The sequence below is a fragment of the Propithecus coquereli genome, unplaced genomic scaffold, assembly GCF_000956105.1.
Source record: "Propithecus coquereli isolate 6110/MARCELLA unplaced genomic scaffold, Pcoq_1.0 Scaffold151, whole genome shotgun sequence".
Lineage (NCBI taxonomy): Eukaryota > Metazoa > Chordata > Mammalia > Primates > Indriidae > Propithecus > Propithecus coquereli.
In genome coordinates, this window is record NW_012139525.1 from 2,302,102 (window position 1) to 2,313,286 (window position 11,185).

Sequence of the window (11,185 nt, forward strand, 5' to 3'; positions counted from 1 at the left end):
ATTAAATATAATTCATATATGTTTTTGAATCCTATTAGAGCCTGTACGACATTTTAAAATACGATGTCTCCTGCTTTACCTGAACATATCTTATCTTAGATTTTCTAATCTCATAAACCCTCCTGGATTTCTTACCAAATCTCTAGAAAAATCTTTGAGATTGTATGTGTAGACTTCTCTATATATCCAGATCTCTAAAGTCAGAAATGTATTCCCAGGTCACAAGGGTCTGTAGGTAAAAATGAAATCACAGAAATAGTGCTACATTAGTATTCCTGGCATAAAAACTCTATTAATTAATTAAGCGCTCCAGTTTAAACTAGTATATGCAAAAAGAACAAAAATAAATTGGCTTATATGAATGAAAAGTGTGATGATACACTGGAAACAGATTCAGGTGGATCAAGTTATTCACATTCCATTATAATATTGTCATTTTGACTCTATTCCTATTCATCCTTTAGATTTTTTTTCCTGTGTGTTATTTTCATTCTCTGTATGTTCTTATTATTGGGAAAGATGGACATTAGTAGTTTCAAAAGCCAAGGTCTTATAATTTTTCAGCATTCATATGAGTTCTTTTAAAAAGGTGTTTAGTCCTACTGCTTAGAACATATACTCACCTATTCTTTGATCAATCACTAAATTCAGGGAGATGAGTTTTCAGGGATGTTTTTGATTGATCATTTTACCCATTCCTAGCTCCTTGGAAAGTAAATGGTAGTTGAGAGGAGACAGAGAGAGAGAGGAAGGGCGGTGGGGAGAGAGAGACAGAGAACGAGAGAAACTCCCAGGTAGAAAGGGAGAAGGAATGGAATTTCTGCCAGCCAAAAGAATATTTCTGTAATGCATTCCACCTCTTGACTGCTTAACATTCATCCATAGCTTTATGTAATTGTCTTTTGAATTCTACCTAATAAACTGTCACTATCCCAGATGAAATACGCCCAAATATGAGCTTTTATGCTTTTACTTTCCTATGCGGGACCAAAGACTTATCCAATCACTGAACAAAGCTCCAAGCACAGGATTTGTGAATGTTATCAATTTCTGTTACTCAGGCTTGTATATAGCGCCTTATTATTCTGCTATTTATGCTAAGTAGTAAATTATACATCCACCAAAACCACTCTATAGGTAATGGTATGAAGAATATAATTACTTGAAAAATATCATATCTATTTTCATAGATGAAGAAATAAAATCAATATAAACCTTTTGCCAAAAAAATCAGGGGATTCCAACTATGTTAGTGCAGTGAGTTAATTGGCAAGCCAATTTATCTGCTCTCAGCTTTTTTCTGAGACGTTATTTTTCTTCAAGTCCAAATGTCCAATGGCTCTTGATGGCGATTTTTCTTTAGCCTATGTATTGTCTCAGGTACTTGCAAAGGTGAATTCATCAATTTAGGCGTCTGACAATGGACCCCCTTTAAGCTGAAGTCTACTAGCATTTCTTTGAAGTAGGAACCTTAAACATTTATTTTAATATCATGGCTCTTGAAATTAGACTTTGTCCTTGAAGAATCTAGGTCTGCCCAGCAGGCTTCAGGCCCTGGCCTCCAGTTAGTTTCTGCCTAGGGGAAGAATGATACAGGCTATGAGCGAGTGTTAGAGCTTCCATGAGCTGCATCACTGGGGGGTAATTGTCAATTGTGTCAGGAAAGTGGTTTTGTTCTTTAGGTAGGCTTCTTGCCCCCTGCCTCTCCTTATGCTAACCCTTATGTTTGAGCAAAGAATGTTGCTTTTACAAACTTTTGAAGCACACAATTATCTGATGACTCCTTAATATACTGTTTCCTACTAGTAAGGGTCTAACCTGGCAAGGCTAAATTTTTGGGGGCTGACACTTATATCATGTTTATAGGATGGCCACAAGCAGTAGCCAACAAAATTCAACATCCTCATATTTTATATCAACTCACTTTTAATTCCAGTGTTAACATGTTAGTTGCCTGAGTCCCTAAATAGAGAAGTATCAAGCTTAACAAGGTGTTTTGCCAGCTCAAATACAGGTTGCCAGACTCTAAGCTAAGAGTTGGGTTATAATCTCAACACTGAGATCTGACTGTGACTCAGCTCATCCTACAGTTTAAAATTTTCATGTACAATACCTCCAAGGCTGCGTAATTTTTCTACTGATCATAATTTTTCCAGGTGCAAGTGACCAAAATTCATAACTAACTTTAGCAAACAAATGAATTGTATTTACTTCTTTAATTCGACAGAATGAAATTGCATGAATTTTGCTATTCCCAGGCATTTCCGGAAATGCCTCTTTTTCTGTCTGTTATAGCTCAGTTTTCTCACATGTTGGCTTGTTTTTGGCTAAGATGAAAAATTTTTCCATTCCAGACACTGTTTCAGGATGAGAATAGGGAGGGAATGTTGACGCTGGGGTTGTGAAAAGTGGCAGTGCTCTGAACAGGCACTAAGGATCTAGCAGAATCGGAAAGACAAAAGTCCGTAACAGAAAGAGCTTAGATTCTAGAGAGATAGGACAAACAATAATGAATGATTGCTTAGAATATGTGGTATATCAGATGGTGATAAATTCAGTAGAAAAAATTCTCTGTAGAGCACAGGCTGTTTATAGGGAGTGCTAGAAGTAACTTACTCTAGAGAAGAGTTTAAATAAGGGAAGACAAACAATAAATAAATGGGTAACGTATACATTATTTCAGTTTATGACAGGTTCTGTAGAAAAGGAGATTTAAATGTTTTTTTTAGAGAAAGGAAAGTTCTTAGGGTGTGTCAGGGGTAACTCTAGAAGGAAGGAGATGATCCGTCTCAAAATATGTATCAATTCCTATCCTCTGCCCTATATCAATAGCTATCTCTTGAGAACAGGATATTCTTCTTACTTAGTCACTCTTTTTCATATGGGAAAGGTAGGGTTCATTCAAGGAAAGAAAAAGGGAAGGGAGTAGGCTCTTCCTATTATAAAAGGAAAATATGGGTTTTGTTTCTAGGCACCATGGTTTAGGATGCTGGCCAGAAAAGACAGTAGAAGTTCCGTACATACTGCTCTTAAAGAGTAGATTTAAGGGTAATGCTTCCCCAGAACTATTTCTGTTGGTATCATTATATCATTAGTATCATTATTATCTCATAATAATAATCATTATTATTACACTGTGCCTGTGCTATATTGGTTTTAGTATTTTCCTAAAACTGCAAACCTTTATGATGTTAAAATAATGGTGTAATCTTCTTTGAACTTAAGCTACTCTTTACTTAATGAAAAAAATTGAAAATCCCCTATTTTCTGTAGTTTATGTTGTACTTGTTCTCTTGGAACTTGAAGGAGAGCTTGTCTTACCAACTTGTCAGAGAATAGACAACCCTCATGTCTGAAGAACATACATTCAGGAGAATTGAATTGATATGAATAAACTCAATCAGAAATTAGCAATGGGTTTTGTTTACACAATTGATACAGAATCAACTTTAAGGTTTTCTGGAACATCACTGCCCCCCTCCCATCCAGAACTTTTTCCTCTTCTCAGCATACTATTTCTAGATAATTTCAGGAATTTTTACGAACTCAGTGAAGAAATGATTTTCTGATTTCTAAAAATATTTATTTTCATGCCTTTAAAGGCCACAATTTTCTTGAATGTCACTCTTGCCTTTCATTTCTATTTGTAAAACAGCCAATTTTTGTCTAAACTTATCTCTCTCCTATAATACCATATTTTATATGGATAATGATGAGCAATTCTCACTATTTTCTAACTCTTTTCAATATCCTAGAAGTTATTATGGAGCACTTTTGCCAAATGTTTCACTTTGAAATACAAGTACCTTTGAGTATCTGCTTCTTTGTTGTATACTATTAAACTAAGCCAAACACTCTCCTTCCATCCTTCCTTCCATTTTTTTTGCATGGCATAACCTCATTTAAGGTATAATCTTATTAATATATTATTTAGAATAGAATTAGTCCTGAAAGAAAGTATTTCAAAATTTTAAGTAACATAGCAAAATAGAAAATGTATTCTTTGCTCATCATATCAAAGTACAATGTGAGTTAGTTGGTTGGGAGAGTTCTGCTAAATGCAATCATGTCAAGTTCAGGAAACTTCTATCTCATTTCTCCTGAAGTCGTCTCTACTAAACTAATGGAGAGAAGTAGAGTAATTTACATTTTTATGATCTACAATATCTTTCTATTTTTTTTTCGAAAGGGATTTATTTTTTCTCATGGTGAAATGCACATAATATAAAAATTACCATCGTGCATTAAGTACATTTGCATTGCTTTACAACCATCATCACCATCTATCTCCAGAACATTTTCATCTTGCAAAACTGAAACTCTGTATACATTAAACAATAACTCCCCATCCCTTCTCTCCCCAGCCCCCAGCCCTGGTAGCAACCATTCTACTTTCTGTCTCCCTGAGTTTGACAACTCAAGGATCTCGTATAAGTGGAATCATACAGTATTTGTCTTTTTGTGACTGGCTAATTTCCCTTAGCATAATGTCTTCCAGTTCATCCATGTTGTAGCATGTGTCAGAATGACCTTCGTTTTTAAGATCGAATACACTCCATTATATGTATATACCATATTTTGTGCCCATCACCACAATAGTGTTCATTGTACCCAATAGGTGAGTTTTTATTCCATACCTCCCTACCCACACCTCCCCATTCTTGGTTCCCGATGACCTTTACATCTCTGTGTGCCCGGGTGTTCCCATCATTTATCTCCCACTTATTAGTGAAAACATATGGGGTTTGGTTTTCCATTCCTGAGATATTTCACTTAGGATAGTGGTCTCCAGCTCCATCCAAGTTGCTTCAAACTACATTATTTCATTCCTTTTTATGGCTGAGTAGCACTCCATGATATATATATATATATACACACACACACACAAAAACACAAGACACACACACACACACACACACACACACACACACACATCACATATTCTTTATCCACTCGTGAATTGATGGGCATTTAGGTTGGTTCCACATCTTTATGATTGTTGAGTGTTTTTGCATCTAGGTTCATAAGGGATACTGATCTGTAGTTTTGTTTTTTGTTGTGTTTTTTGTGGCTTTGTAATCAAGGTGATACTGGTTTCATAAGATGAGTTAGAGAGGATTCCTTCTTCTCAATTTTATGGAATAATTTCTGTAGGATAAGTACCAGTTCTTTGTAAGTCTCATAGTATTCAGCTCTGAATTTGGCTATGAATCCATCTGGTCCGGGCCTTTTGTTTGTAAGGAAATTTTTTTAAATAATTGCTTCAGTCTCACTACTTGTTATTGGTTTGTTTAGAATTTCTATTTCTTCCTGATTCAGCCTTGGAAGGTTTTGTGTTTTCAGGAATTTATTCATTTCCTCTAGGTTTCCTAGTTTGTTTGCATAGAGGTTTCTGTAGTATTCACTGATGATATTTTGTATTTTCATAGTATCAATTGTAATGGCTCCTTTTTCATCTCTAATTGAAAAAGATTGAGGTTATTTAAGTCATTTCTCTTTTATTTATGGTTAATATGACTAGTGGTCTATTGATTTTGCTTATCTTTACAAAGAACCAACTTTTGATTTCATTGATTCTTTTTATTGTTTGTTTGTTTGTTTTTCATTTCACTTAGTTCTACTCTGAGCTTCCTTATTTCTTTTCTTCTTCTGGCTTTGGTTTGATTTGTTCTTGTTTTTGTAGTTTCTTGAGATGTGACATTAGGTTGTTAATTTGTGATCTTTCTGTCATTTTGATGTAGGCATTTAAGGCTATGAACTTTCCCCTTGGGACTGCTTTTGCTGTATCCCATAGATTTTGAAAGTTTGTGGCCCCTTTGTCATTCAGCTAAAGGAATCTTTTGATTTCCATCTTAATTTCATCATTGACTCAAATATCATTCAGCAGCAGCTTGTTTAATTTCCATGACTTTGTGTAGAATTGTTTCTCTTGGAGTTGATTTCTAGTTTTATTCCACTGTGCTCTGAGAAGACACTTGGTATGATTTTGATTTTTTTGAATTTGCTGAGACTTGTTTTGTGGCCTAAGATATGATCAGTCTGAGAAAATGTCCCATATGCTGATGAGAAAAATGTATATTTAGTAGTTTGGGGGTAGAGTGTTCTGTAAATGTATGCTAGTTCCCTTTGTTCTAGAGTGTCATTTAAATCCAAAATTCTTTATTCATTTGGTGCTTATACTGATCTGTTCAGTTCTGTCAGTGGAGTGTTGAAGTCCCAACAATTATGCTGCTACTGTCTATTTCTCAGCTAAGCTTTAGTAGAATTTTCTTTTTGAATCTGGGAGCTCCATGTTAGGTGCATATACATTTAGAATTGTTATGTCTTCTTGTTGAATTGCTCCCTTTACCATTATATAATGACATCTTTGTCTTTTTTTTTACCACTGTTAATTTAAAGTATATTTTATCTGATATTAAAATGGTTACACCTGTTAACTTTTGTTTTTTTATTTGTGTGGAATATTTTTTTCCATGCCTGAACCTTGAGTCTATATGAGTCACTGTGGGTTAGTTGTGTTTCTGGGAGACAGTAAATACTTGAGTTGTGTTTTTTCATACAGTTTCAGCCTTTTATGTCTTTTAAGTGGGGCATTCAGAATGTTCACATTGAGTTTTGGTATTGATATGTGAAATGTTGTTCTGTTCATCATGTTGGATGATATTTTATTGTTTTGTTTTCCCTCTTGTACTATTGTTTTATAAGAGCTATGAGCTTTAAATTTAGAGTGTTGTTACAGTGGTTGCTACCTATTGTGCTGTTCCATGTATAATGCACTTTTGAGCATTTTCTGTAGGGCAGGTCTAGTAGTGACGGATTCCTGTAGTGTTTGCTTGTCTGGAAAGGTCTTCATTTCTCCATCATGCATGAAATTTAGTTTTGTAGAATACAAGATTCTTGGCTGGTAGTTGTTCTGTTTAAGAAGACTAAAAATGGGGCCCAATTCCTTCTGGCTTGTAAGGTCTCCACTGAGAAGTCTGGTGTTAGCCTGATGGTTTTTCCTCCATAGGTTAGTTGTTGCTTTCATCTTGAAGCTTGTAGAATTTTCTCCTTCATTTGGCTTTGGCCAGGTTGATGACTGTCTTAGACATGCCCTATTTGGTCTGAATCTTCCCAGTGTTTGATGACCATCTTGTATCTAGATATGCAAATTTCTGGCAATACCATAGAAGTTCTCAGAGAAGTTCTCCTCAACAATTCCCTCAAATAGGATTTCTATGCTTTTTGTTTTTTCTCTTTCTCCCTCTGGGATACCTATAATTTGTACATCATCTCATTTTACATAGTTCCATATTTCTCTGAGTAATTGTTCATTCTTCTTTATTCTTTCTTCTGCATCTTTAACTGATTGTGTCATTTTGAAAGCCTTGTCTTCAAGTTCTGATATTCTCTCTTCTGCTTATCTAGTCTTTTGTTAAAACTTTCTGCTGTATTTTGTAACTTCATAAATGACTCTTTCATTTATTTAAATTCTGTGTATCCTTTCTTATGTTTTCTACCTCTTTAGTGAGTTTTCATATTTTTCATTCATGTCCTGAAATATTCTTTTGCTTTCTTTGTGTTGGTTTTCAAATTTCTCTTTAATTCCATTCATCTTGTTTGTCATCCATATTCTGAATTTTATTTCTGACATTTTGACAATTTCTCTTTGGTTCAGGTCATTGCTATGGATCTATTAAACTTCTTTGCAGGTGTTGGACTAACTTGATTTTCATGTTTCCAGAGTTCTTTTGCTGGTTTCTTCAAATCTGAAACCTCTTTTCTCAACTCAGGCTGATAAGTTTGCAGGGCACCTGTTCTCCTTTGCTGGGAACACTCCTACTTGGTGAGAAGGAGAAATCCCTAGATAGCCCTTTTGTGTCCAACTCCAGAGGATTGACCCAGGGGCAGAGGGGTGAATGCACTGAGAGCCCATATTACAGCTGTTCTCTTGCATTGTCCTATTCCCCTGTGGTGGTCATAGTTCAAGCTGGTACTAAGGGATATTCGTTCAGATTGGTGGGTTTGTTTCCAGGCAGCTGTTGAAAGCTTGGGTATGGAGCCAGCAAGTCCTTCTCCACAGAAGTAGGTGGTGTGACCTTGACTGGTGCCTTGGCAGGTTACAGTACCTTGGTACATGCTTAGACAAGTGAAGGGACTGTAGCCAGTGGTGGGGCATGTTATGGGAACTTTCCCTTTATCTGGGCAGGTCATGAGACCTTGACAGGTGCCTGCGTGCATCATGGGACCACATTCAGTGGCAGGACCTTCAAAGGACCTTCGCCAGTACCTGAGCATGTCATGGGACTACAGCCAGTGGCAGGTTATACAAGATCTTTCTTGATTTCCATTTGCAACCCTCCCAGTCCCTGTTACACTCTGAACTCTCTTCACAGGTTATGTCAATTAAATGCTGTCATTTTTATCATTGCTGTCCTTTGCTCATTTTTCTCCTTTTGCCTGGTATATTTTCCCGTGCTTCCTATAATTTATTCCTTCTTGTTAAAATTTAATCTTAGCTATTATTTCTTCCTCTTGAAACTTTATTTCCTCTCAAAAGCAACATTTAAATTTTTTTTCCTGGTCTAACATACTGAATTTTAAGTTCCTAAATAATTGTTTCTAAATGTCAAATTTAACCTGCATGTGAGCAGGAAGCACATCTTGCTTACTACTGTATCCTTAGGTCTTATAAATACTGATGAGAACATATGGAGAGCTAAATAGATATTTTTAAATGTATGAATGAGTTATAGAATGTAATTTTCAATTTAGAGCCATATTTACCTGGCATTAAGTCAATGGTTATTAATTTCAAGTTTTTAGGGCTGTTGTAAGATACCTTAGTTGGAAATGAATCTTAATGCATAGGAAAGTTTCAAAATTATAAACATTATAAAATCAAGCATGTATTTCTTAAAATTTTGAGAGGTTGAGGGTCACTTATTTATATAAGTAAATTCATTTTGAAGTCTGGTGCCTAGGGATATTATCTACAGGACTTATTTCCTTGCTTGTTGCTTAAGACATATCTAGTGAATTTTCAAGTACTGTAGTAAGAAAATATTATGTTTGTTATGTTCTAATTATAATTTATGTGGCTTAATCATAAAATGAAATGTGATTGCTTGGATGGAAGATTGTTTTTTACCTCATAATAGTGATTTTTACCCAGGGCTCCATATATACTGAACTATTCTTGAATTCTTTCTTAGAACTCCATTACTTTTTTTTAGCACCCTTGCAGCTTTTATTTCTCGATTGTTTGTTTCCAAATTCCAAGTGAGGAGATAGTCTTTTCACTTTCTAATTTTTTAAATGATTCCATAACTTTGAAATTATAGTATTCCATGATTTTTACTGATTGCCTCTTGTCTACAGTTAAATGTATGATATAAATGGAGTTATATAAAAATTAACAAAAGAGCAAGTACGTTAGATTTTATTTTCTTCTTTATTCCTCCATGGAGGAATTTTAAATTAATATTATTAGAATGAATAAATACTTGAATAAATGATGGTTAGAAGATTGAAGGACGTTCAATTTTCAAAGATTTTTACTGATTGCCTCTTGTCTACAGTTAAATGTATGATATAAATGGAGTTATATAAAAATTAACAAAAGAGCAAGTACGTTATATTTTATTTTCTTCTTTATTCCTCCATGGAGGAATTTTAAATTAATATTATTAGAATGAATAAATACTTGAATAAATGATGGTTAGAAGATTGAAGGACGTTCAATTTTCAAAGGATAATTCAGAAATCTGGGAATTATGTCTGGGATGGTAAAAAATATTCAAGATATACATTTTTTCTTTTTCTTTCTTTGTTTCTTTCTTTGTTTCTTTCTTTCTTTTTTTTTTGAGGAGATGAGGTTTCTCTCTGTTGCTCAGGCTGGAGTACAGTGGCGCTATCATTGCTCACTGTAGCCTCAAACTCCTGGGCTCAAGTGATCTTCCTTCCTTAGCTTTCCAAGTAGCTGGGGTGGCTAATTTTTCCTACTGTTTTTTAGAGACAGACTCTTTCTATATTGCCCAGGCTGGTGTCAGTCTTCTGGCCTCAAGCCATCCCTCCACCTCAGCCTCCTGAGTTGCTGGGATTATACGTGTGATCACAGTGCCCCCTCCATTTTTTTCTTCAAAGTGAAATTCACCTCCATGGATTAATATGTTGATTTATGTAACACAAATAATCTCCTTTTTATGTTACATAAGTTGCTTCACTTTTGAAAGCCAATAGATAATTTTTTTTCTGTGTTATTTTAAGCTAGGGAGTTTGATATTCTGACATATTCTTGTCAATGTTATTTAGAGTGATTTATAACATTCCCATTTTACAAAATCTTTGACCAAAAATGTATCATTTTTAGAATAATGCTATGTACACTTTAAATATAAAATCTCTGGTTGTATTTTACTTAAAAGTAAAGATGTATGATTTGAAAGTTCAAGGAAAGTCTCTGCTTTTCAATGTCATATATGATTAGCTTTTTTCTGCCTTCGTTTTAATAAAAGGGCAGCCAATTTAACACATTTTCAAACAGCTAATTTTATGTATCTTGTTAGATTATGAATAATCATAAAAATTAAACATTCGACATTTAGAAAAAGTGGGGGCTTTAATCTACCCTACAAATTAGTCTCTATCTTTGTTTTATTTTCATAAGAGAGTTTGTACATTTTCCCCCAGGTTTTATTCTTATAATTGAGAAGAGTAAAAGGCGAATTTTTGAGTACTTGATTAGAGGGAAAAAGTATTTCACATAATCAGGGATTTATGCCTATTTAACATGCTTATTGATACTAGAAAATGTTATCATTTGGACACATGACATTTTAGTTTCAAAACCAGCTGAAAAGAGTTTGTTTTCATTTGTTTGTGGTTTGGCACAATCTAAACCATGTCCACAAAGACCACAAAGACTAGTCTCAGACCAGACTCTGTAGTAATTCATGTGTTTATGAGGTAGCCTAAATCTTTTTTTTTTTTTTTTAATTTCAGCATACGATGGGGGTGCAGATGTTTAAGTTACCTATATTGCCCTTGCCCCACCCAAGTCAAAGCTTCAAGTGTATCCATGCCCCAGACGGTGCACACCACACTCATTACATGTGTAAAACAATTGTATTCAATTATGCCATGGTTTGGGCATAAAAATAGACACATAAACCAATGGAACAGGATAAAAATCCCAGAAATAAAC